At 46.1% G+C, this 27,958-nt stretch overlaps 1 protein-coding gene across 2 annotated transcripts in view; it reads right to left on the bottom strand.

The window, feature by feature from the left end:
• The window catches only part of BACH2 (BTB domain and CNC homolog 2), a 205,816-nt gene extending 180,703 nt beyond the window's left edge, over positions 1–25,113 (bottom strand). For both annotated transcript variants that reach the window (XM_061990982.1, XM_061990983.1), the window contains exon 1: positions 24,544–25,113. The gene's annotated coding sequence lies outside the window, so the exon portion shown is untranslated. The remainder of the gene's footprint in view (positions 1–24,543) is intronic.
• Positions 25,114–27,958: the final 2,845 nt, after the last annotated feature.

Genomic DNA, 27,958 nt, shown 5'->3' with positions numbered 1-27,958 from the left:
ACACTAGCAAGATAAATGAAGCTGAAATGGCATTTCAAATGTTGGTTTCCCTGGTTCTTTCTGCCACAGAAGAAAACTTCACAAGGGAAAAAACCCTTCTACATCCCTGTTTGGAACTAAACACTTGGATTTGAACCTGGGAAATAAACTTGGACAGTAAAAAAAAGAAATCTTTCAGTTTATGGAGTTGATTATTGGCTTGCATCATCTCAAATCTCAGCTTAAACGAGACATTCAAGACAGCGCACAGACAAAACCCAGACACCTAATGTGACAAAAAAAAAGCAAAGAGAAGAAAAAGAACCTTTTAGGAAGACTATTAAAACACATACAAATATCCTTTCCTCAAAGACTAACACCTAATTTCCCTGCATTTATTCCCCCCCCCCCCGCCATTTAGCAGATAATTTCCCCAACACCTTTGGAAAGAACACTAATTCTGGGCAATATTAATGACCACAGACTACATCTCCTAACTGCAATCATTCTAGGCTGAACTTCATGTAGTAAACACTGCATTCCACAGACTGACGAGCCAGCTTTTGGATAAACATGCTTGCTTAAGTATCAAGTATTAACACCCTATGGCAATCCCAGTCCATGCACAGTGACTCAGTGCAATTATTCCAAGTGTAACAATAAGTGGGCAGTCATGCGGATTTGTAACCTACTGGTTTAAGCAAGAAATTAAACAAGCAAGGAAAATTAATGAAAACTATTCAATTTCAGACCAGACTGGGGATAAAATATGAGCAAGTATTATAAACATGACATAATCTCATCTAAAGAGACTGTATAACACAGAGGTTTTACAAATATTTACAGACATTAATCTTGTTAAGTTGATTTCTAGAGTTTTATACAGTAACAGGATTGATTGGCTGGAGAAACACAGGCTCAGATAAAAAAAAAAGCAAGCCAGTTGAAAGCTCTATTTTTGTCAGAATGATGGATTCTTTTCCTAAGTAACTTGTTTTGTTGTCTTTTGTTCCAAGACTATAAACATTATTAGCAGTGCTCCAACTGGCAAGAGAAGCTGAGATGCTTCGTCTTTACAATTCTGGATTGCTTTTTGTTTCTTTGCATGCTCCAAGAGTCAGGGAAGAGGCAACAACTTTGATTTCCTTTCCTTTCCCTGTGAGATCCCCTTTCCTCTGCCCACAACTGGATCTTGCCTGGGAAGCAGTGTGTATACATCTGCTTCATGAGCTCATGCTTGCTCTCCTAAGAGATGGGATGCAGATCCTGATAAGCAGAACTACTGCAACCTACATGAGTTTACATATCTGACACAACCAACATTAACATGCAGTTCCCTGTTGTTTATTTGCTTCCCGTCATCGCTGACTTCCCACAGCCAAGCCTCCATACGGCTTTCATGTGGCCACAGTTATTTCTGTTTTGCACTGAGAGGTCATTTCATATGCTGCTAGCAGAAGGGATACTGCTTTCTTCTGTGACTTCAGGCAGCTTTTAGAAAACACAGATTTCCTGCCCCCTTTCCAACTAAAGGCAAAGGTCAGCGAGTCTAACAATGAAGCGTGGTGTCGTAGCTCGGTATTTTAGCGCTCAAAAATGCACCCACACAAAAGCAAAGAGGACAATTGCTACGTAAAATTCCACGTGCAGAGCTCAAAACACCTCCTGTCCAAAACATGTGCTTTGTGGACCAAGCAAAGATTTGTACCCACTGAAACAACACTATTATGTATCTTTCCCAGAGAGATGATATGTTACTAAGCAAACGCCCAGTACATAAAAATTGGTACATCTGGCTTTTTGTAAGAAATAGGAAGTACAATATATGCAATATGAACAAACAAATATATTGCTGGACCCAACAGCACATTCACACTTTACTTCCACGTTACGACCTGCCTCAACCTCTCTGCCATTCCCTTGGTCTATAAAAGGCACTACACTAAAAGGGAGGTTTTTTCTTTGTTTAGATCGACATTCTTAGGCCAACTATCCTTCTCTTTTCACTGACAGGACTACATTTGATGTACCATTCTAACTCTATAGTATTCCCCATGTTCAGAATCCAAGAGGAAACACGTCAGAACAGCTTTGCCCAAAGCTTTTCAGAGTAGTGTAATACTTTCAGAGCACCAAGACCTCACTACATATTTATGAGCAGATGATTTTCAAGCAACACCCATCCAAGCAAAGATGATAACAGAAAAACACACTAAAAATTGTTTAATTATTCAGGTCAGAGCTTGAAAGCACAGCCTTAGCTGTCCCATACTGGGAAGGGCAGCTTTTGTGCTTATGTTCGCTGTAGCTCTTCTATTCCATTATCTGCACATGTCAATGTTGTGTATCTATGACCCTGTCAATCAATTGCAAGCCCTTATCTATGCCACTGGACACACTCTAGTGCTCTGCCAGGTGCAATACCCTGCAGTTAGTTTTGCTAATTTTTATTTCTGTAGAAGAGAAGTGTTGCCCACACAGTGGTTCTTTTCATTTACACATTTTCAGGTGAGACTTCCAAATGTAACATTCAGAGGAAATACTGGCAGTGTTAAACAGTAACTATGTCATGGTTTATACCCTACACAAGAAAATGCCTTCTCAGATCCCACTCATGGTCCAACCCACCATCAGCTTCAGGCAGCAGAGCTACAGCTTCAGGACAAGGCTGAAGAAAACTAACACTGGACAGTCACTGGAAAACTTACCCCATCCTATCTCTTCTGTTCCACTCACTCTGCTGGAAACCAAAGTCTTCTTGTGGAATGCTTACGCCCCAAAGCACCAGGCTCTCAGCGAGAGCCTCACTCCTTTGGGTTACTCACTAGGATGCAGAATAGGTTCATGCAAAGCTCTAAGGCTTCCTCCACAAAAATGGAGCTGGGGCACCTCCTGTGGCCCATGCATTTAGGCACACTTCACTCTGCAGCCTGTTTGATGAGCACCCGGCCACCGGCGCGGTGACAGAACTCACTGTGTCAGGTGCTCACCACAGCACTTCCCAAACTAGTCAAGCATGGGGTGGAATAAAGATTTATGCAGAATAGAAATCCAGCTGCTTTTCCTAAATGGCTTCAGTGAAAATTAAACCCCTCCATCTACCCAATGACTTCCTCAATTTAAGCAAGATTAGTTAAAATGACACACATCACTGTAGAAAACAGATGAGTTGTACCCAGGGGTTACAGAGAGACAAAAAATATTTACTACACAGACAGACTGCCTGTATATGAGGAAAACAGACTGGTATAGACTGAACTTGCTCAGACAGCAGCAGCCAAGAAAGAAGAGTTAGGAATGAATGGGGAAACTTTTATGGTTGCCTCTTCAGCCAGGCAGAAGCAAGTTGATCAGATTACTTCTCTTTTGACTACACTCCAAGTAAGAAGAGAGGCAGGAAAGGAAGCGTTAAGCCCTACTGCCAGAAGAGCAAAAGCATGCTCTTCTCAAAGCTCCAGTCACTGGAGAGCTGCTGCTTCACCTGCAACACACCACTATTTTTCTGTAATCCTGCTTCTTGATCTACAGAGACACCAGTTCATGCTTCAGCCCTCTATCCTCATGTTTCTTGTCCAGTTGCTTCACACCTTGGTCAAAGCAGCAGAGCAAACATGGACAGAATCACAGAATAGTGGTCCACTGTATGGTGGACGACTCTAGGACAGCTTCAGTGACATCTGGCAACTGGAAGTTTCTTCTTCAGCCCAGGTGAGCCACTGCAGAGCGGTGGCACAGGTTCCCTGAAGAGCTGGAAGGCCTGCCAAACTGAGCCTCTGCTCTAGCACGGTGCTCCTCTGCCCAAGGGAAATCATTTCCCCTACACCGACTCACCGATTTACAGCTGCTTAAACACTTCCCTCCGCCTCTGTGGTGAACACACACACATACACAAGCACATGGTCTGCAGCTGCAGGGAGAAACCCTAGGGGAGACAGAGCTATTGATGTGCCATATATGGCTTGCCACCAGTTGAGAACTCCAAAAGGATGAAATTGCTTATCTTCAGCATCAGATGTTCTTCACACTGTCTTAGATGAAGGATCAGTCCCATGTCTAAGCCAAAACCCTCCCTACCCATAAAAATCACACAGATCCATAAAGGAAAAAAACCCAAATGATTGCAACAGACTGCTGCTTGGTCTGCACAGCACTTTTTCCTCCTTGCTGCCTTTCTCATATAAGCACCAGGAATAATGTGTTGTTACCTTGGGTTTCTCCTCCCTTGAGGTTGGAGAAAGAGAGTTGAAGAGTGTCTCTTCCTGTGGCCTTTGTTTTGGTGTGGACCAGGTCTACACTGCTGTCACAGCTGTGTGGGGGCCAGCCTGGGCTGCAAACCTGACACCCACTGAACAGTGAGTGTTGTGGCTAAGCTCGTACAGCAACCAAATTAACCTGCTCTCAATTAGGCTGGTGATTTCAGTGTAACGCTCCTCCCCATCTTAACTGGATCCTGTTTTCAAGGTGAAGGAGAAGGCTTTATGTATTGTTGGAACTGTTTTGTGACAAAACAGACCCATCTGGATGCATTCCTGTGTAACTCGATCTAGGTGACCCTGCTTCTGCAGAGGGGTTGGACTAGATGATCTCTAAAGGTCCCTTCCAATCCCTACCATTCTGTCATTCTATGAAAGCAGAGAACAAAAGCAACAGTAGGAATGGGATAGAAACACTAACCTTGACCAGTGGATTCCAAGGATAGTCTACTGGCCCACATCCTCACAGCCAAGAAGAGACTTTCTGAGGGTAGATTCCTACATCACAGGAGAATACTGACATAATGCCAATAAGAGAAAAATGAAATAAAAAGCCAGGTCATCAAGACTGCTAAATGCCAAGAGGCACATATGCAGAAAGGCTCATTAATCATAAAATACCCTCATCATTCCCTCCTGCATCTTGCACTGGGGATCCAAGATAAACACTTGAGTTTTAATCTCTTTTCAAGAAATTAAACCAAATGACACGAATTCTTCATTTCTCCATGTTTGTGTTTCTAGGCAATAAGATTTTAGTATAACTCTATTCCACGCCAGGTACTAGTTATAAAATGGAAGTCAGACCTCCTCAACGTGACGGTGGGAGGTCTGAAATGCTGCAAATTATCAAATAAATCTACTTCTCTCAAGTCACTGTGGGATTCCTCTCCACTTAAAAAGATGCAACTGCTTCTCACATGTTGTTGTTGTCGGTTGTGTGTTTTTAATGTATTTACATTAAAAGCATTTCTCCTGCTCCAGAAAAACGTTCCCAGGGTATTGTGGCACTCAGAGAGTAGGCGTTGCATGGCATCCTGCTGGAAGGGAAAACTCAAGTTCTCTCCTACAGAGAACAGAGGAGACTCCACAGCCAGGGTTCCCCCAGAGAAGACCAGCAATATCAAGAAGAGTGTGGGCAGCAGGTCAAGGGAGGTTCGGTTCCCCCTCTACCCTGTCCTGGTGAAGCCTCATCTGGAGTCCTGTGTCCAGTTCTGGACTCCCCAGCTCAAGAGGGACAGGGAAGGGCTGGACAGTCCAGCACAGGGCCACCAAGGTGGTCAGGGGACTGGAGCATCTTCCTTATGAGGAAAGGCTGCGGGAACTGGGGCTGTTTAGTCTGGAGAAGGAGACTGAGGTGAGATCTTATTAACATTTACAAATATATAAATGGTGGGTGTCAGGAGGTTGGGGCAGCACTTTTTTCTATTGTATCTAGCAACAGGACAAGGGGTGATGGGATGAAGCTGGAACACAAAAAGTTCCATTTAAACATAAGGAAAAACTATGTCACTGTGAGCTGAGGGAGCCCTGGCACAGGCTGCCCAGGGAGGGTGTGGAGGTTCCTTCTCTGGAGGTCTTCAAGACCCACCTGGACACGTTCCTGTGTGACCTGATCTAGGTGGACTCGCAATTTGAAAAAAAGAGAACCCACTGACATCACATTTTTTGACAACTGCTTAAAGCAGGCAGTTCCTTACTTAAAGCCTAATTTTAAGGTACAATTGTCATATCAGGAAGTAAGAACAGTTTTCTGTCTCCCTATTGCTCTTAGTGGAGACTCCACACAGAAGACCAGTTTCCCCAGGGAGCAAATGCTGCAGACTAAAACAACACTGAAGAGTGAAGGCCTCACTACCGTCATCTGCAGCAATGCCAGGTCAACACATTTTCATCTTCTCTTGTCTGCTTGATCTCATTTCTCTTCTACCACAATCCACTGACCTCTTTTTTTTTTCTCCACTTTAAATTTTACACCCTTGCTTATGAGCAGCACACTGAAATGGCTGAGTTTGAAACATCTTTTTTTTTAAAGTTGACTTTTTTTTCCTAACCTGAATTTGTCATTGTAGGGGTTTTATTAGAATCATAGAATCATTTAGGTTGGAAAAGACCTTTAAGATCATCGAGTCCATCCACTAAACCTCACACTGCCATTTCCCTAAGGATCTCATCTACATAGCCCTTAAATATCTCCAGGGATGAGGACTCTAGCACCTGTCTGGGCAGCCTGTTCCAATGCTTGACAATGCTTTTGTTGCAGAATATCTAATCTAAACCTCTCCATTGAAACCTGAGGTCATTTCCTCTTCTCCTATTGTTTGTTACTCTGGAGAAGAGACCAATCCTCCCCTCACTACAACCTCCTTTCAGGTAGTTGTAGAGAGCAATAAGATCTCCTCTCAGCCTCCTCTTCTCCAGGCTGAACATCCCCAGCTCACTCAGCCACTCCTCAATAAGACTCGTGCTCCAGACTCTTCACCAGTTTCATTCCATGCACATGCTCCAGCACCTCAATGTCCTTCTTATGTGAGTCCCAGAACTGAACACAGCACTCAAGGTGCAGCCTCACCAGTGCCGAGTACAGGGGGACAATCACTTCTCTGCTATTAACTGCTGTGCTGGTGCAAGTGAATACTTGATGAATGGTTGTAGAGAGGAGAGAGTGAAATAGGAGCCCCGAGACCTGCAGTCTTCTGGAGAAGGCCCATGTGAACCCATACTTTCATCTTAAGTTAACCAGCTGTAGGTAACTGTAGAGCCATGAGATTTTGGCTTAGCCCAGCACAAATGGATTCCCTACCTATGGCTTTACAGCAGCAGGTATGATTATGACACACTCTAACAGAAGGCATGGTAAGGTGGAGACAGAAAAGCAAGGCATGTGATGCTCCTTCCTCTGGCTTCTGCTCATAGCAAGCATTGTCTGACCAAAGAGATATGAAGCAAAGACGTGAAAGGGCGTTTCCTCCCCTGCTGGAAACCTACTGGAACAATATCCACTTCCCAAGTGGTACCATAGAAACTTTGCATGCTCACTGCTGATGTCTGCACTGTCAGGTTTCTGGCTCTTGGTGTCCTGTCCATGTGCATTTCAGACATGGCAAAGGGGATGTCCCTCTTTTAGTGACTAGTTCAGCTATTGACAACAGGCACGTTCTTTGTCCATCGCAAGCCTCCGTTGTATCTGCCAAGCACAACTGGAAGGGGAGGGAGTAAAAAGAGGACCATACTCTGCATTTATGTTTCCATTAATTCAGCATGAGAAATAGATCAAACATTCATTTATTCTGCATTCCAGGACACTTCTCCCAGGCACTATATATAGCTACTTAGATACCAGCGTCTCCCTCACCTACATATTCACACTAATCCATATAAAACTATGAGTCATTACACAAAGTTCCGTCCAGAAGAGTAAGCCATTCATCCTTTGGAGGAGGAGGAGGAGAGGGGAAAATTAAGAGTTGTTTCCAATTTAATTGGCAGACTTTACATTTTTGTTCTGCTTCCACTGGAACGTGTGGTGCTAATTTTTCTGCCATAGCTTGCAACCACAGCAAGATCTTGATCTGCTTCATTTCTATCTATCAGTAGGACCTCTAAAAGAAAAAAACACCAGGATAAATTAGAACTGTATTTGTCATGTGTCTCTGGTCAGCACGCAAGTTCTGTGTGGCTGCACTAAATGCTTATGCTGTTTTGGGGGCTCAAATGTTTTAAAACATCCTGCAACTGTTTAGTCCCTTTTGTGTCATCACCAAATGCATGGTAAACTGGCATCGTTTAAATGGCACATTGCAACTCTCACACCAACTGCTCAGGTCATGATGTTGTGCTCTCAAGACACAATACTTTCTAAAGTCATTTTGAAAAAGAGAGAGAAGTAACGTGGATTCACTCATGACACACTGCAGCATATCCTCTCCTTTTGCCTTCACACAAAAAAGCACATGTATGCTCCACCCTGTCTTTTTACTCTATCTTCTACTCAAAAAACATGGTTTCCTGTATGCAAGCAGCTCCTTTTTGGGTAGAGTTAATTCTGAAGTGAGGTTGCATAGGAAGCAGCAACTTGGAATAGGTATGTGTTTTAATTTCTACATCACCTACTCCAGCACAGGAGTTCTAATTAAATGTTCTCCTTTCCAACGTGACAGAGGACAGGGCTTTAACTGCCTTCTCATTTTTCACTCTTTGTGTAATTTCTGATTTTTTTTCCTCAGCTGCTTCTTGGCTTTCCATCATCTTCTCTCCTGTTTTCTAATCCAATGATTCCAGCCTAGCAGTTGAGCACAACATTTAAAGCTATTTCAACTCAACCTCCCTCATCATGTTCCTTTTTGCAAACAACCCCTAAAGCAAGGTGGCCAGTCTTTACCTCCTGGGCAATTCCATGGCCATTCCCATGGACTGTGAGACAGCTCCCCTGGTCAAGGACCAGACATCACCTTGCTAGCACTGAGATTGATGAAGTCCACAGGAGCTGCTGAGCCCCAAGGACTACCAGCAAGGTAGCAATGAACATCAAATCCTCTAGAGAAGGACTGGCACCTTCTACTTGAGCTGCTCCTGGAGCTCCTACAGCACTCAAGGAGGGATACATGGGAGACCTGATCTATACAAGGACTTTGGCAAGTAGATTGTGCGGTTACAAAGACCAGCCACCTCAAGTGCAAGGCAAATAATTACACAAGAAACAACAGTTAGGCAGTCTTTCTGCAGGAGATGAACTTGAGCCAAAGTGCTATAAGACTTTCAGCACCTTTTCCCAAATTAAATCGATTCAATTCTGAACGGCTTTGCTACTGATTCACATATTTCTCCACATCTTTATGGGGCATTATATTTCCCTGCAGTTGCTCCTTTTCAAAACATGTATCAAGCCTTAACACTTCCACAATGGCTGCATATCAATGTTTTAAAAAGTGTCGAGCACACAGTCTAGAACTGCTGTTGCATCCTTTAGTTGCAGTCTCAATTAACAACGACTTCTGCTTGATATCTAATAGCTACATTTGACAGCTTCTCTCACTCAAGCTCCCCTGGAGCAGAGATTTTAGAGCTCCTGTCAACCACAAACTGATGTCAGATATTCCACGTATCTTAGAATCATAGACTGGTAGGGTTAGAAGGGATCTTTAGAGATCATCTAGTCCAAACCCCCTGCTAAAGTAGGTCCACCTAGACCAGGTCACATAGGAATGTGTCCAAGTAGGTCTTGAAGACCTCCAAAGAAGGAGACTGCCTGGGCAGCCTGTGCCAGGGCTTCCTCACCTCAACACTGGCATAGTTTTTCCTTATGTTTAAATGGAACTTTTTCTGTTCCAGCTTCATCCCATCACCCCTTGTCCTGTTGCTAGATACCATAAAAAATGTGATGCCCCAACCTCCTGACACCTATCCTTTATATACTTATAAATATTCATGAGTTCCCCCCCTCAGTCTCCTCTTCTCCAGACTAAACAGCCCCAGTTCCCGCAGCCTTTCCTCATAAGGAGGATGCTCCTGTCCCCTGACCACCTTGGTAGCCCTGTGCTGAAGTCTCTCCAGTAGTTCCCTGTCCCTCTTCAGCTGGGGAGCCCAGAACTGGACACAAGACTCCAGATGAGGCTCCACGAGGGCAGAGGAGAGGGGGAGCACAACCTCCCTCAACCTGCTGCCCACACTCTTCATGATTCAACTCAGGCTGCCATTGGCCTTCTTGGCCACGAGGGCACATTGCTGGCTCATGGTTAGTTTATTACCTTCACAAGGAAAAACTCCCTTTTCTTCAGTTAGAAGAGTAGGCAAAAGTCCTACACAGCACAAGGGGACACAAATTGAATAAAAAGGCAATAAGTAGGCACTAAAGCTGCATAATCCGCAAAGAAAAGAGGGTGTTAAATCAATCTGATGTACACATAAGTATAGGTCTCTCCCCTTTCATTCCCACCTCCTCCCCAGGCCAGCACGTGCAAGCTTATCTTCACCATGAGCATGATAGTGTAGCTTGCTAGGCTACAGTGCTTCACCTTAAAGGTAAGGGAATATGTACACGCATGCAATACTCTCAATAAACATCCAGGGCATTAAGCAGCATTTGAACAGTTAAGGAAAATTACAGGCCCTCGAGTAAAGATTTCAAAATTACAAGGAAACGAATCTGTACTTGCAAATGTTAACACCAAGCTTTTTGGGGCATGGCTGTAGAAGAAAGGCATCTTGTCTTTTTTATTTAGGTTTAAGGCTCACCAACAGCCTGCATTAGATATTTAAACTGCAAAGGCTCTGAAATTATTTAATCTCAAGAACTAATCTTTGAAAGGCAAAAAAAACACATACTTGTAGCTGATGAGTAACAAACAGGGAAAGCCTTTTCTGTTTCTTTTAAAGTAAAGCTATGCTTCTTGCATAAGGCTTCTTGCCTTCGAAATGTTGTGGAAACTTTTAAAGGTGGAAAAAAGAAAAAGAAGAATTGCAACAGCAGATAATTTTAAACATCTCACATACCTAAAAAGGGCATATCAAACCACAACCTTAGTCATAAACCTACAACAGCAAACCAGTAAGAGCAAAGGCAAAGCACCGCAGGCGCGACCTGCAGCCGCCTGGCTGTCGGCGAGGCAGAGGCTTGGAGCTCACGACAGCACAAGCCAGAGGAAGTGGGTGTCGTACCTCGCCCCGAGCATCTCCTCTTCCACCCCCCTCAACCCTCTGACCACCTGTACCAGCCTCAGAGGAAGCAGACGTGCTCCCACATACTTTCCAGCGACGCTACGCCAGCCGCAAAGTACCCGCGCAGTCATCGGCACACATGTGAAAACACACACATGGATTATCAGTGATGATTAACCTACTTTGCAGGCAGGCAGAGAGACTTTTCTTTTCTCTTTTTCAACTTTAAACAGCAAACAAAAAAAAAAAAAAGCAAGAGAGACTCCTCCATCCCATTCGTGCCCTTTCCCTTTCTCCTCTACCACACACACCTACCCACACCTACACGATGCTGGAAAAAGGCTGTAAGCAGGGCATTACCACTAGTACATCCTGCGTGTTGGGAGCTGTGGTTTTGAGCTTAAACACCCAGCAAAAGAAAATGTCACCCTTTTGAGCAGAATTTTCCATAAGTGATTGATTGAACATGGGTTAGGAAAATAAAAACAGAAGAAAAAACAATTAAAAAGGGAGAAAGCTATGTCTAAATTTCCTCTCGTGCTCAGATGTTGCAGTATGGTTGAGATCACTTCTCTCTGATAAGCTAAAATTAGGGCAAAAAGGGGACATGTCAAGTGTCTGAGAGAGGGGGTCTGGCTACAGGGACCACGCTGCTGCTGGGGGCAGTGGGAGTCTGTGCTCTGACAGCAAGACTTGGCTCAGTGGCTCTTCTCACAGGCACCAGAAATGCAACCTGTGGGCATCGGCTTCAGACACATCGCTATCCGTATCTCCTCATCAGCTGTCAGCCCTCTTAAAAAAAACCAACCCCAAACCTGCAACCTCACCCCCTGAAAAAAAAATCTGGCAGTCACAGAAAAAGTCTTACCCCCATAAATGCCAGATAAGAATGCAGCAGAAGGGTGCAAGTGGGGCTTGGGGAAGGAAGAGGTGCGGGATCTCTGCCGTTTGGAAAGCAACTCACTTTCCCAGGGTCCTCTGGAAACTCTTGGGGTGCTTTGCATATTCTGCAACGACAATTTTCCCTCCTTGAGACCTTTCAGCCTTGCCAATACACCAGGGAGGGGGCCGATGGGTGGGGAAGGAGTTAAAAATAAACACAGACAAACACAGAGAAGCTATTTGTAAACTGTTTCAGGTCGGCGATCGCTTGAACTCGCGGTTTCTTTAACTGACAGCACGGCGCACCTGCAGAGCGAGTCGCGGCAGGAGACACCCCTCTATAAATACCCGGGAGAACACTCACCCGGCTGCACCTCCTCGGGCACCTCTCCTGCACAGGACAGCCACGCCACCGTGCTCAATTTCATGGCAATATCCTCAGCTTTGCAGTTGGGAAACAAATGGAATGCGGTCAGGGGAAACGAAGAAATCATTTCCTCAGATAAAGATGCCACGAGTAGGATTTTGGCTTCGCAACAGTCAATGCTGCCCTTATCTGGGTTTCAACAACTACAAGGTCTCAGGTACCTGGTTGCCTCTCCTTCACCCCACAGTCCAAAAAAAAGCAGCTGTGCCAAGTGTTAGTTAGACCAGCTGTGGCTGTAAATACTGCAGCCTCCTCTGCCCCATCCAGGTGACTTGAAACTCAAAGTGCCAAACTGGGCAATTAAGTAATCCCTCAAGAACTGCACACTCCTGTGAAAGGCAGATGCCCGTCTCCTCTGGCATCAGTTCAGTGCTTAAGGTCTGTCAGCCAGCGTGGACTGATGGAGGTCAGCAGCAAAAGGATGGAAGCAAAGGCATTCCTCATAGCTTTGGTTCTTTAGCCCAACAGAGTGGCACCAATTCTCACCTCTGGGTTTACTTCCTTAAAACAACAACAAACTAAAAAGAAATCCCAACAAAACACAATCAACAAAACAAAAAACAGCCTCTGAAAACAAAACACAAACCCGCTTTGGGTGGTGAATCAGCCATTGTTCACATCACACGTGCACAGAGTGCACCAAACCCAACCAATAGCCTGCATCACCAACCCTTGCTCTTTTCGTCCCCCACCCCACCCCAACACTAACAAGGAGGAAAGCTTCTCTGTAATGCTTTGAAGGTTTAAATCAGAAACATAAAAGCAACACAGGTGTGGGCACTGACATTCTATGAGGCGTGGAGGAGAGCAGAGAGGTTCAGCAGCCGATGGGCTCTGCTGACTGGATGCCCATCAGCAGCTCCCTCTCTCCCTCTCCGGTGAGCCCAGGAGAGCCACAGGCACGGTGGCCTGCATCACCATCACAGGGCTCCTAGGAAGGTGAAGGTTTTGATTCTGGAAAACAAGGGAGAAAATTTCATAATACACTCATCTTGATAGAGTTTCTCAGGCTATCCTGGTACAGCTTTTGGGTCCCTCCACGTGCAATCCTACGTGGATAAGGGGGTTTTCTGTTTGAAATCAGCACTTGTACCAGTTGTCTCCTGGGTGCCTTTCAACCAAAAGCAGGTGAAAGTTCCACTCACACTTTTGCCAACTGAGAAGCAAACAGATCCAAGACATTTTCAAATTCTGATTCAGCACCACTCCTGAAAGTAAAGCTCAACAGTGAAAACAAAGATGAAGGCAGAAACAAGTAATTTTTGAAATACGATTATTGCAATCAGTCTGAAGAGGCAAGTGCACTAACACACACTCTTAACGCTGGAGAATCTGCAGATAATCAGGATGGGCAAATCTCAAAGGCTGGTGTTGAAATAAGCATCCCCAGTACAGCTACTTGTCCAAAGTTTAATCAAACTATTAAAACTTGCTGGTGTGCAAAGCCAGACTGCAAAGAAAAACCATAATTAAGCCATGATTCTCCACACTGGGACATGGCTACCAGGACATTTCAGGTATGTAGAAGGACTAAAACTGTATTCTAGGAACAGAGAAATTGATCTTCTCCTACATTTTCCTCAGGAGAAAATCATTCTTATTCTGACAATCGCAAGAGCACAACAGACTTCTGCTTTGACCTCATTATGCTGTGGTGGGAGATGCCCACAGGCTGCCTATAGACCCTGCCACCAAAGGCTTTTGCGTTGCCAGTTTACAGCACTTTGGCACTGGGGACACCCTAAAGCCACCTGCACCACAGGATAATCACACACAGGGGCAACAACTTTGCTGCAAAAAATGGAGAGAAGTTGCAGGGGTGCGGGACACAACCACACAGGTGCCTGCAGAAGGAACAAGGGAAGTGTCAGGCCAAGCAGACCACTTTGAGTCCCCATGTCTACCACCACCAGCTCACCCTACTCCTGCCTCATGCACACACACCCTCCTCATATAGCACTCAAGTCTCTCCTGCACTTTGAATTCCTTTGCTGCTGAGTACACTAGTCGGCTCTTTCATGTTATTTTAGAGCAGACTGTAAAGACTTTGGTCCTATAAAAGCTCTCCCGTGACGTTACCAACCTTGTTACTTTTTACATTACTCCAGTTTCCCTAAGAAAAAAGTAGTTAAAAAAACCCCAAAACCTCTCAAGTGATTCAAACAAGCACTATGTTCATCTTCAGAAATGACTGGCATCACCTTGAGATCCAAAATACCTACCTGACTGCTAGAGGAAGACTTTATAGCTTCAAGTTCTATATAGATAACACTTAACAGCACAATCATTTTTTTTTCTTCCACCAAAAAGAATCATTAAAAGTATCAGAAACATTTGCAGCAGGCAGCTAATATCAATTCCAGCATTCCTTTGTGAGCTACTTTCACTAAATTAGTCTCAACAGCATCACAATTTGTTGAGGTAGGGAAAGATATAAACTAACAAAGTCGTGTCAGTCTGGGGAGGGAGAGAGGGAAATAAGGAGGCAATATTTATCTGCTGAAAGTAGGAGTTGCAAAGGAAAACAAGCAGCATTACACTGATTAAGTAATAAAGGAGCTGGTGTTTAAGAACTTGTGCGTTGTACTTGCTTTAATAACTTAGGCTAGACAAAACAATTGGACTGTAGCTGTAACTGCCCTGCATGCCAAACCTTACTTGCTTTGATCTTACAGAATGGTGAAAATTTTTGAAGAGAAAGTTTGGAAACGATGTGAGTGATGATCACAGCTTTTTAAGCTTGGAATTTGGTGGTTAGTACATTAGGCATTACTCACTTTCTGAACAAAGTGGAAAGTTAACACAAATTGGCAGATGACTAACTGTCCAAGAAACAGATTACTGAATGAATCACTGACTACTTTTAGTCTAATAATAAGACAAATGAAGAGGAACAAGAAGGGGAAAGAGACAAACAAGAAAATTCCTTGCAGAGCGCTTCTATTTGCACTGCCCATGAACTTCCACCTACAACAAACTACGCAACAACTCTATAATTTCCTGTGAGTTTTACACCGGAGTTAGCTCACTGACATGCCTCATGATTACTGCACACCATCAACTAATACGGATTTCTGCAAAAAGAGTTCTGTGCCTGCACTGCACTTCCCCTCAGTACACATTTAATAAGTTACAGGAACAAATGAAGGGATTGGAAATGAAGTTACAACACTGAGTGGAGTCAGAAGCATTTGTTGGGTTACAGGCTCAGCGCACAAGTACCTCAGGCACAGCAAGCACCTGAAGTTGACCTGAAGCAGAAGGCAGGTTTCCCAGCTCAAAAGCAGGATCTAACCACAATTCTGCAGACACTTTGATTTTCACTAGTCAAGTTCTGCCTAGAGGTTTGCCTAATATGCATGGCCAGAACTCAGCTTTGTGTAAAATCACTACAGGTACTGCTCAGGAACAGAGGAGAACAGCATCAGTGCCGTCCTCCTCCCAGACCACAGCTGACCGGTTCCAGCAGCCTCGCAGGGTGAAGCTGTGTGCCGTGGCTCGAGGTCACATGGGTTTGCCAACTTGGCAAAGGTCTTGGATTCCCACTGCTCCCCTCTGTCTCCTCAGCTTTAGCTCTGCTGCTCTTTGGACTTGAGGTCTTACTCATCAAATTGTCTAGAAAACTAGCTAGGGAATAAAAAGACAGTAAATTGACATGTGCTAGGCTGGAAAGCTGACTCAGCTCAAAGTCCAACAAGCACACAGCCAAGAAAGACCTCCTGTTTTCACCCAGCAGCACAAGGGGTTACCAGCTCCTAACTTCTACTTTATGATGAGGCAAGACTCCCTTCTTCACCTGAGCAAATTCAGCCCATTACTCAACATCTCCAAGTGTACATATTTGCCATCACCCTCAGAGTGATAAAGGGCTGCAAGGAAGACCTGAGGGTCTAGGACTGTAGTTACCTGGTTCAAGCAGCTCTCCATAGTTGTCAGGTCTGTTCATCTCCTCGGCTATAACTTCAGTTTAAAATCTGAGTTATCAAGAGCTCAACACAGCTGGGAGATAGGTGACATGACCAGGTCACATCAGGCCAGGCACAACCACAGTGAGGTAGGCACAACACTTATTTGAATATCTGCAAAAGAAACTACTTTTGCATTTTGTTAACGTAGAAGACTTGCTTGAGTGAGTTCTGCTTTCCTCTAACGTTTCTTTCAATTGTCTGTTGTAAACACAAGACAAAATGAAATGGTCCAAACCTCTCATGCCCTGTTGGCAAGCTCTTACTGCCAAGGTCCAGGTTAGCGGTACCACTACATTATAAAAGCAACACCAGAATGACCTATGGGAGATGGGGCACGGTGCTGTCTGTGATGTGGGCCTGGTATTCCATGGTCAGCTCCAGGTCTTTTAACAAATCTTGGTTTCATATAATTACTCACCCAAGTCCTTGTCAGACCCTGTAAGTAAACTCAACCACAAGAAAAACAACCCTACACATACAATAAATAATGTTCTGGCACTTTAGCTCTCAGGGCTGGCTGACTGCACGATGAGACAGGTGCCAGGGCAAGCACAAGAAAAGCAGAGGAGATGTTGCAGAGCAAAAGCAGGGTTTCAAAATTCAGTAGTGACAGTGCCTGTTGCCCTTCACAGGCCCAACCCTCAGAGATTCTGGACACAAGTCCTGTTTCTGAGCCAGCAGAGCTCAGAATGTGGATGAGATTTAGCCACGTTACTCATTCACCATGACCCAGCCCCTGTGACACTTCTGATGGCACAATTTTCTGAAGACAAGCTGAAGTCAGAGCGATGAACCTGTGTCCTCTTGAACTCTGAACAACCACTGACACCGTATTTTGCATTCTTTACCAATTATCTTTCCACAAACTTCAGTAAGAACTGTCCATAAATAAAACCTTTAAGTTGGAATTTGTCCTTTTCTGCCATACCGATTTGAAAAAAGTAAAATCTCCCTTATTGTTGCCATGTAACAAACAACTGGATTTTCACATGTTTCAAAGTTACATCTCCACAGGCTTCTGCGCCTCTATTTTTAGTGTGCCTCTCCCAGTAAGAAGCTCCAAGACAAAGATTCTCCATCGCAGCCTGGTTACACAAGAAACTAACAAACACGTCCAAGGTATGTCAGCCCAATCCAAATTAACTACATAAATAGAGTTAAATATTTAATGGTAAGAGATGCCCACTGACAGCAAGGGAGCTGGGACAGGTCCATGTTTACTGAAGATCTGCCCCAGAACGGATTCTGTAAAAAGCACACTCTGCTTTTAAAATAGAACACTAAGAAACAAAGAACCATCACATCCTTATAAGGAATAACTTACTAGTATAAATATTGCAACAACAGAGAAAATAAACACGGTTGTTTCATAAATGTCGGGACTTTCACTCTAAGGGGGAAGAAAATACTGCCTCAGTTATAGTCTTTAGATCTTATAACACGGGCATCTGAAAGCAGTCAGCAACACTAAATTAATGCAGCAGATCAGCAGACACTGATTGGACTACTGTTAAAAACAGACTACTCTGCATAAAAGAATTAAAATCTGATGTACTAAAACAGCGTGGAGGGCACGCTCTGCTTACCTGAAAACAAAATAACCTCCCACTCTACAAGGTACTGTTTCAAACAAGTTGCAGTAGGTGCTAAGGGTTACTTTGTTACACTGAACACAGGGCAGAGTCTTTAGGAAAAGATTTTGGCCTCTCAGGTGAACAGCTAAAAGGATGCCAGCACATTTGAAAACTATTACTTGAAAAAAAGAAGAATTTAATAGATCACTTTCCGATTTGCCCTTTTTATCAGTATCACTTTCAGTACTGGAAGACGTGTGTTTCCTCCTGGGTAACGACAGACACATCCTGCAGTTGTCGTTTATTCTTCCACTCTGATTTTCTGTGTACTTTCCTCTCCAGATCCTCTGACCTCAGCTCAAACAGCAATGCAGGTCACTCAGCAATCTCACTGTCCTCTCTTTAACCAGAGGTGCAAGAGAGGTGGAGAACAGCAGCTCGGCAAGGAGAGGTAGTGTGCCAAGCCTTTCCCCTACTCGACATAAATAGATTATATTTTCCAGATGTGCATCTCCGACACCGAGGCTGAGAGTCAGCAACACTCACTGCAGTGAAATGCAAAACACTGAGGACAGAGGAGAGGGGAAGGTTTTAGCATTCCATACAGTGGTATGATTGAGAGGGGGTTTTTTTGGAGCGTGTAAGATCTTCCACTGTTGCACAGTAAATCGCTAAAGCTTCCATAAGTTTAAAATAAACAAACAAAAGAAAGCTCAAAGTAATATTTTCCAACCTTTCACTACAACTGGGGGCCAAACCCACACGTTTTTAAGGTCTTCCACAGTTTTATTATTAGAAGTAGAAACCCTACTGATACTGATGAGTCATTTGTATTGGCGGAAACCAAGAACACCCATTTTCTTCGTGTGCTACAAAGCTCTCGATGTGGTTTTCTATTCATCACTGGTCGAAGTAGTTGACTAAAAACAAAACAAGTGACAAGAACTCACCTTTTTTGTTATTAAAGCCTGTTTTATACCAGCTGATTTTGTTTACCACACTTTCAGAGATCACTTTTCACCCCATTCTACAAACAGAAGAAAAACACCCGAAAGAGAACTACGAATCTAAACTTGGTGACAGCAAATCTAGAACCGCTGATGGACAATTCATTCCGCTTCTGCAAAGGCTTTTGTGATCAACTAAGAAAGGAAAAAGAAAGGAAGGAAGGAAGAAAAAAAAAACCACAACAAGATAAGTTCAAAATCATCAGTCAGCAGAAGCTATCCCTTTAGGATCCTTATGAGTAATCAGAATAGAGTCTGTAAATAAATACAGAAGCAGTTGTGCAAGAGCGCAAGTTTTCATCTTCAGGCAAATAAAGGAATCCTTTTACCCTAACGGCCAGCGGTATTGTGGCACAGGAGACAAAACAACACACCAAGAAAAAGCAAAACTCTGGAAATTAAAGGCAGCTAAACACAGGTTTTTAAAGTTTAATCAGAATTCCTTGCTGTCTCTAAAGAAGATTCCAGCTATAAAAGGGAGTGGAGGGTAGGAGACTGTACAGCTTGCAATTGGCAAGGGAAAACAAAATTTATACTCTGAACTCGCCATATCCAAATTGGGAACAGCAGTTAGGGGGGATTTTTTGGTTTTTGATAATGCCCCATTCACAAAAAAAAAAGTCCCAAACAAGGTGAACTCCAGAGGTTTCATCCTGCTGAACACCCGTAGCATCACTCCGAACACAATCTCAGCAGCGGGGCAATGAAATTTCTGCTTTCCACCGTGCACTTAGCAGAACGGCAGCCTAGTGAAATGACAAGAGTGTTTTGATATTACTAGGGAAGAAAACCACAGCGAAGCAGTGGCCAGAGAACTTAAAATAACCTTTGAACAACGGCTGAGCGCTGATGGTCTCTCTTCCCGGCACGTCCTATTGTGGACAGTTTATAGGGAGGGTAGCTCGGAGCTGCACCAGACACGTGAGTCAGCAAGAGTAGCTTGTAGGAAACTGCTGACATGTTTCAATTGCTCTTGCACACACTGAACACACCTATCCACTAAACAAAAAACAGGCTGCATGCAAATCGGGGTAAAGGAACACCTCCACACCTACAGTTCCTGTTTTCCTAGTTCGGGTTTAAATTTTAAAGTGATCGCTAATAAACACAAAAAAACCCAAAACCATCGGTGGGCATCAGCTGTAATAATTAGCTATGATTAAGTCTCCAGGGTCATTTTGTTTGTTTAAAACAGACATAACTTGCTTTTCCTCTTTTCAAAGAACAGAATTGCAGCTCCACAGCCCAGAAGCCCTGCATGGTGAGGAGCAGTGAACAGTTCCTGTTTTTCTGAGTGGACAGATTTCTTTTGAACCCATGTGCTAAAACTCCTCTCTCATCACAGCCTGGCTGAGTGTTTTCAAAGCAGCTCCAGAGCCAAAACATAAGCTTCCAGCTTCCATTTCATTTCAACTCTTAATGGAGGTAAATGGGAAATTCCCAGATTTTTCATTCCTAAGGGCTTTTCAAGCCATTTGATAAAAAAGGGCAGAGAAAGTTATTGGTCAAGCTGTATGCAAACTGCACAACAAATGAATAAATCTGGGAGGGTCTGAATCCTTAGGTCTCCTTTCTCAAAAGAAGAAAATGGCATACCTCATGTCTCGGCGCCTCTCGACCCTACAACCACCACCATCTCCTCCTCCTTCTTCCTCTGAGGTACTGAATCTGAAGTGTCCCAGCTTGCTCTGAGGGCAGGTTTGCACCAAGCAGGTGCAAACTGCAAAGAGGGGGCAGAAGCAGAGGAGATTGGGAGGAAGGGATGAGGGGTTATGCACGGAGGGGCTGCACACCTGGCAGCCCCCTCACCCACTCAGGAGCTGCAGTTCAGCCTCCGTCACATTAGGAGGTTTTTGTCAGCAACCTGTTTCAAGCAGAACAGGGACACGTCTATTGATCAGCTGAGATGCCAGTGCAGCACAGCTGCTGTCCTTCAGCTTGTTGCTGTGGCTCTTTCTGCATCAAGATCAATAAAATCAAGCAGGGGAGTCTTCCAATCCCAATTTTTGACAGGTCGAAGTTCTGCCATACACGTAAACTTTTAGAATAACGGTTTTCTCAAGCTTATTCCCTCATTGCTTTTTATTTACCTGTTCTGAACATGTGGTTGTTCTTTGATCAATACCATTAGTTCTAGTAACAGAGGAGCCTCGAGTCCATCCTTGCCTACAAAGGCATTTGTATGCATTCCACCACTCGCCTGCTTTAAAATTACAATTCATAGTCCAAGAGTGGCACGGTAAGTAGTGCTCTTTTCAATCCACTACAAAGATGCTTCTGCCTAACTAAAAAGCAAAACAAACACGTTGCAGCTCAGCTGGCTACATTCATACATTTTACATCTTCTCGATGCAAGCTTCAAATGAATGCGTATTATTCAGCCAGCTGCCAAGGCTAATGACTTCTGGCTGAATTTTATAGGAAAGATGACCTTTTTTTTTTTTTTTTTGGTAAAAGGCTGAATAAGCAGTTTGAGTACTATTCTGAAAAAAAAAAAATGTTAGGAAGCTACTGGGGTTAGAAATCTGCTTCCCATTCAGCCACTACAACAAAGTGTATCAAATATCAGTAAAGATTTACGATATCAGACAGGCTGTTTTCCACATTCTCTTGAAGCATCTGTAGCCAGGAGAAATACCGAAAGCAGCAGGACTAACTCGGACTTAAGACAGAGCTTTAAGTTAAGTCTACATTTTCTTCTAGACATTAATGAAATTGGCAGATTTCCCCTAATGATTCAACTCAGTAACCACTAATACACGACCATCACACACAAAATGAGCCGAGCTGGAAATTCAGAGGTGAAAGAAGGAAGCGTGCACGTCTCCAAACCTAAGCCAGGTCTGCTTAAACACTACAGGCATGTTCATGCAACTTGTAAACTAAGAAACCATTCAGAGAGCATTCCTTTGAGTAAAGAGGCATGTACACTTTGATTTGAATACATAAACCGTGTTCATAGCACCTAAATTAAAATCACAAGAGACTCTGTTCATGTCACACAATAAATGCTATTCAATTTACACCAACAGTTTATTACAGAAAAACGTCATCACTGCTGAAATGATTACTTTGCATATATTAAAGCTACACATCTCATTTTTCACCTTAGTGCAATAAACACCTCTTAGCTATGCTCTAAGAGATCTCCTCTTTATCTGAGGGTACACGAAGTCCTATATAAAAAGAACGTCACAGGCACACCATGAGGAAACATCTTTTATTCTTCTAGGATTAGGGGTTTTTTTAAAATGCAATGGCTGATTATGGTTTTTTGTTTTTTTTTTTTAATGGCTAGTGGTATTTTTGGAGAAAACCTAGAGGAAAAGAACTAACTGGCAATCATACCGCAGCCTTGTTCGGAAAAATAGCCTTTGCCCTTCAGAACAAGACAAAAAATCATCAAGCAATGAAAGTTTGAAAATAAGCAAACGCAAGCAACTTCTGTCACACATTCCACACTGCACATCATGGGCACAGAGTTTTATTTTTGTCTCCCTTTGTCATTAATTATGCACATGCAGAAAGAGGTATGTAAAATTGTCAAGTACTACGGAGATTTTACTAAACCAATTAATTTTAGTGTATCTGCAAGGCCTTCTACTATTTCAAACGTTTACCAGCATCTCCTCATACTAGAGAGTCACGTCAATCAATGCCTATTTATTGGGATTTGGACTGCTATTCTCAGCTGACAATTCAGGTGCTATCTCTAACTTTCCTTCCTGCTCAGCACAGAAGAGTGAACAGCCAGTGTTTTCTTGCTGCAAAATGAACAACAGAAAGCAAAGAAGGAAGGAGCGGAGGATGTCCCACCTACATCACCCGTGCATCCTGCCAGCGTGCATAACGTTAATACCACAGATGTTCCAGATGTGCCTGCGGGTCAGAAAAGAACCAGGAATACCTGTCCTAGCACTGGTTTCCAGTGTGAGAGATCTGGGCATAAACAATTGCTGATGATTAACTAGTTGGGATCCATCAGCGTGTGCACCAGCATCTGCCGCATGCGATCTTTGCAACTGGAAAAGTTGTCAACATTTTAGTTGTTTAACCCCAAATTCCACAGCAGAGTCGCCCAGCACTGCACAGCAGAGCACACAGTCTGCCTCTGCGGACTTCTGCATGAGGTCAGTAAACATCCTGACAACCATCCTATCTTCAAAATCACTAGGGACCTTTCTTGCCCACTTGACAGCTCAGCACACGCTGGCGTACATCTGTTTGAAGGGCTCGCCCAGAGTTACAGAGCAAACTAACCAGAAAACAGGACCTACGATCCCCATCTTTCAATCCTCTCCTTTTCCAATTAGTCACGGCTCCCTTCCATTTCTTACAGAGCACCTTCAGAACAGCCTTTGAAGCCGGAGGGTCAAATGTGAGAAACAATGCTGAAAGCACAGGTTCAATACACCGCAGGGAAGTACGACGCCAGATTCATTTTGCAGCACGAGTGCCCAGATCCCAGTGGTGGGGGACAGGCAGGTGGACACAAAAGGCAACACAGGCTTTTTAAAAGAACAAGCCCACATCTGAAGTGGAATTTTATTGCTATCTTTCAGATGTAGCAACAGCCTGAGAACAGCGTTCCAGCAGCCTTTCCAACAGCTCCACAGACAGCAGCTTAACGCACAACCTTATTGATTTTCTTCAATCCATCTCATCAAACGCAATTATCTCAAATTTCAGTATTTACATACCTGAAGAAGTCAATTTACCCAAGCACCACCACCCTCTTCCAGCTGCAGAGCATTCCACCATCTACAGCCGAACCTCAGACAATCCCCTGCCTGAAAAAAAGCGACTTGTCCCTTGCTCGAGCCCCAGAACATCAAATTAAAACCTGCACAAGTTTAGCGACAGTTACAAAGTCTCGGAAATGGGCTTTCACCATGAAAACACTGACGCGGCTTCAACTAGAGCAAACAACAGCCTTGTTCATTTCTCAATCTTTCCAAAACCCCCTTAAAGACTAAATTCTAATGAGATGTTACCCCCTGCCTCAACGTTTATTATTAAGGAATGAAAAACGCGGTTTACTCCGGAGCTGCCGGGGCTTCGGCACCAAGGGCACAATGATCTCACGGCAACTGAAGCGTTTTAAGCAAAGACACCCGCCGCATTACAAAAATAGCCTGCTCCACAAAAGGAGAGGCATGATTTCACACTTAGCGTCTTTCATGACAGCCAGCGTCTTCGCGGCGCGCTGCCTTGCCTACACGCTACGTTCTCATCATCCAAGAAACTGTTATCGGAGTTCACATCTCTCTCTCTCCAAACCTACAAAACCGGGGAGGGGGGGACGGGACACGGAGGGGTCGGCACATGCCCGGGCGGTGGCGGGGCACGGCGCGGTGCCCGCTCGCCCCGTGCGGCTGCAGGTGGCCGCGGCGGCGGGGCCGGGGGAAGGCGGCGGGAGAGCGGGCGGACGGGCCTGAGACGGAGGGGTCTTCCCGGGGGTCCCGGGCCGGGAGAAGGTGCGGTGCGGGGCGCGAAGCCCCACGGGGACACTTGGCCGCCCGTCGCGCTCTCCGCGTTACGCAACGCGCGTTTCCCACTTTAAGGAATAAGCACGGAGCGCTCCTGCGAAAACCCGCGGCCGCTCCGGGAGCGGGAGGGGCAGCCCCCGGCCTAACTCCGCGCAACAGCTGCTCGGCGAGGAGGAGAGGGAAAACCACGCCGTGTTCCCCCACTGCCCCGTCCCCTTCTCTGCCCCAAAACTTCACCCCCAACCCCCGCGCCTCCCTCTTCCCCTTCCCCAGAGGGGCTGCCGAGCCGCGGAACAGGCGCACTCACCTCGCCTCCGCGCAACTTTCAGGGGTCGACCCTCTCGCTGCAGCTTGCCAGGGGCGGGGGGAGGGGGGGAGGTTGTGGGGCAGGGTGGAGCGGGCCGGGGTTGGGGGGTGTCGGGGGAGAGGGGAAGCTGTTGCAGCTTGAGGAGGTTTGGGGAGTGGGGGGGGGGAGGAGGTTGCTCTTGCTGCTGTTGTTTCGGAAATTCTTATTAATATTTCTCTGCAGTCAAAAACCTGCACCCTCCCCCCCCCAAAACAAAAAAACACACGACCCAGCCGCTCATCACATGGCGATTGCTTTGAACCAGCTGCTTCCAGAGCCAAAGTCTTGCGGAGAAAAATAAAGGGGGAAGGGAGGGAGGGAGAGAGGGAGGGAGGGAGGGAGAGGGAGGGGGCTGGCAGGGGGGCCGGAGGAGGAGAGAAAGCCGCAGCGGAGGGAGGAGGGGGAGGGGGGGGCAGCGGCAGCACGGCGGTGTGTGGCTGTCGGAGCGGCACCCCGGGCCGGCGGCGCTGGCAGCCCGGCGGAAAGGAGCGACGGCGGCACCGCGCTGCTACCGCGGCCGCTGTTGCCCCGGCTCTGCCGCCCAGCGCCCGCCGCCGCCGCCGCCTCGCGCGCCCCGGCCCGGCGCCGCCCCCGCCCCTCAATCGCTACATTGTTGACATTCGCAGGCTGACATCATCCTTCCCCGCCCCGCCGCCCGCTCCATTCACAACAACGCTACGCCAACGGCGCAGCGCCCGCTCCCTCCGCCTGGCCCCGGCCGCTGCGCAGCGCAGCGCGGCGTACGGCGGCTCCGCCCATCGCGGCGCGGCGGCCGCGGCCCCCTCCTGGCCCCGCCCCGGCCCCGACCCTCCGGCGGCGGCGCATGCGCGACGCGGGCTCGCTCCCGCCGCTCCCGCCCGTTCCCCGCTCCCGCGCGGCCCGGGACCCGCGCCCGCCGCCGTGTGCGGGGGGCTCTGGGAGCCGTAGTCCGCCGCCGAGGGGCCCTCTCCGGCCGCCATGGCGGTTGGCACGGCCCGGCGGGACGCACCGGCACGGCACGGCCCGGCCGCGGCCATAGCGACGGCGAGCTGCGCTGCGGGGACGTGCGCGTCTCCCCCCCCGGGGCCTGGCCAGCGCCGCCAGGCCTTCGCCGAGGGGTGTCGGTGGGCAGAGTGTGGTGGGGTTGCCGGGGCAAACATCGCGCACCCGGAGCAGCCCTGGGCTGCCGGCGCGGCCCCGCTTGTTGGTCCTGGTGAGACTCGGCGCGCTCCGCCCCCCCCCGGAGAAACCTCATCCTGCTTTATCTTGCCGACCGCAAGCGTCCAACAGTCATGAGTCAGCCCTGCCGAACATCACACGAGTCGATAAGTGCTCCCGAAGACTACCAACAACAACAAAACCCCGTCAAGCGTTCCCAGCGCGGGAGGGCTGCCCGTGCTGCCGCCGTGCTCCGCCTCGCCTCAGCGGCTGCGAGCCGCCCGTGCTCCAGCCCTCTCCCACCCCGAGCCTTGGCGCCATGGTTCCCTCGATCGAGTGGAAAGCCGCGATTCCTGCAAATTGTCCCGGTGCCGGCAGCCAGCGAGAGCCCAAATGCCACGAGGCATGAGATGCAGTTGGGGAAAAGCGGTAAACGGATGAACTGCGCTCTACAAGCCCGAGTTACTCAGCCGGGCTGAGACAGAAAGGCATAAAGGTGAAAGACGGCTGTGAAAAAGCAAAGTTAGAGAATGAATGATTCACGAGTGAGATTGTCATCTCTGGAGACGTCTCTAATTAAAGGGCGTTGGATAACTAGAGGGTTACATTTTCCTGGGTCAGTGGTCTTGAAAGAGAAATTGCAGTCGCAGTAAATGTCAATAAAGAGCGATGGTGACCTACTGGTAACAAAAGCACGTTCAGTAATTAACACATGCACATTTGTTATTTTTTTCCCTGCGTTTGTGCCAGATTTTACCGTACATTTTCACCCTTTGTTTCCCCCTTTCACTGCAGACAGCTGATATCTTCTGAAGAGGAGCGATTTCTGTGAAGTTACTTCACTGATGTCTTCTCCTGAAACTGCAGCAGCTCCGCCCCACTATCTGAGCTTTCCAAATCTCCAAAACTACAGGAAAATTATGCAAATACCGTGCTCAAACACAAAATCGACCCTTTGAGTGTAACCACAAATATACTGTCAACTTTTCAAAAGCCTAGTTCTCCCCTGGCTTGCATTTTACACGGTTGTCCACTTGTGTCAAGTGAGAAGCGCTTTAGTTCCATTAGTTAGTTTTACCCCTGCTTTTCCTAGCTAAGCTACATGTGGCTGCACCCCACTGGAGAACTTGACTCAGAAACTGCTTTCCCTTGCCAAGTACCGTTCATATAAAGCCTTGCTCACAAGCACGGTTTAGGGTCCAGTTCTGCAGTCTTCTGTAGGGTTAAGTCCCACAGTGTGTAAGAGGACTTGTCATGTGTTTAAACACTAGCAGGACCGAGCCTCCTTGTTGCCTTGTTTTCCCTAGAGACACAAGAATAACTTTGTATTGGCGTGAGAGATAAAAACACTATATTGAGAAGGACAGAGAGATAAAAATAAGCTGTGCAGTGTTTGTAATGCTTTAGTTAACACGCTATGTGCCCGTTATGCCACTGCCTACAAAGTGCTCATATTCTGTTCTTTACAACATGCTACAGGAGACAGAGCTCCAGGTAGCTGAGGGCAGCCAGACAGAAAACTCAGCAACGTGCTCTGTGTACACCTCTGCCCATAGCACACGCTTCTGAAAGGCACCATAATTGCTGTTTATCTTTCTGGCCGACGTTTTAAAGTGAATGTTAACTCTGTGGCGTAAAGGAAGAGTGAAGTGAAGATGCCTGGTTTAGGTTTTTTTATTCTTTCTACCTTGTGTTGAAATTTGGAGTCACCTCAGTGTGAACCAGGTCACGCTCGTGCAGGAAGGGGACTGGCACAGAGTGAAAGGAGCTGGAGCCAAATGGGGACTGGACACACGGGCTTTTTGAACAATCACTGAGCACGTCTGTTACCCAAATACTGACACCCAAATAGCACTGATAGTTTTGTGACTGACTCATAATGGAAACCAGAGTTTGGATTCCTGTATATCATTCGGATCAGGATTTTATTGTGGTCATTATATCTGTATGTAATGCAAGAAAGACTGGCAGAGTTGGTTTTTAAAGGCAGAAGAAATATTAACACTAACAAAATGAAACATTTTAGTACCTTGGCTTCCCAATTCATTCCCAAACTGCTTATATCAGAGAAGGCCAATGGCATCCTGGGATTCATCAAGAACAGGGAGGGAGGTTGTGCTCCCCCTCTCCTCTGCCCTGGTGAGGCCTCATCTGGAGTCCTGTGTTCAGTTCTGGGCTCCCCTGCCCAAGAGGGACAGAGCTGGAGAGAGTCCAGCACAGGGCCACCAAGATGATCAGG

The sequence above is a fragment of the Colius striatus genome, chromosome 2 (genome assembly GCF_028858725.1).
Source record: "Colius striatus isolate bColStr4 chromosome 2, bColStr4.1.hap1, whole genome shotgun sequence".
NCBI lineage: Eukaryota > Metazoa > Chordata > Aves > Coliiformes > Coliidae > Colius > Colius striatus.
Note: the sequence above shows the minus strand (reverse complement) of the source record. Positions and strands in the feature narration are given on the sequence as shown.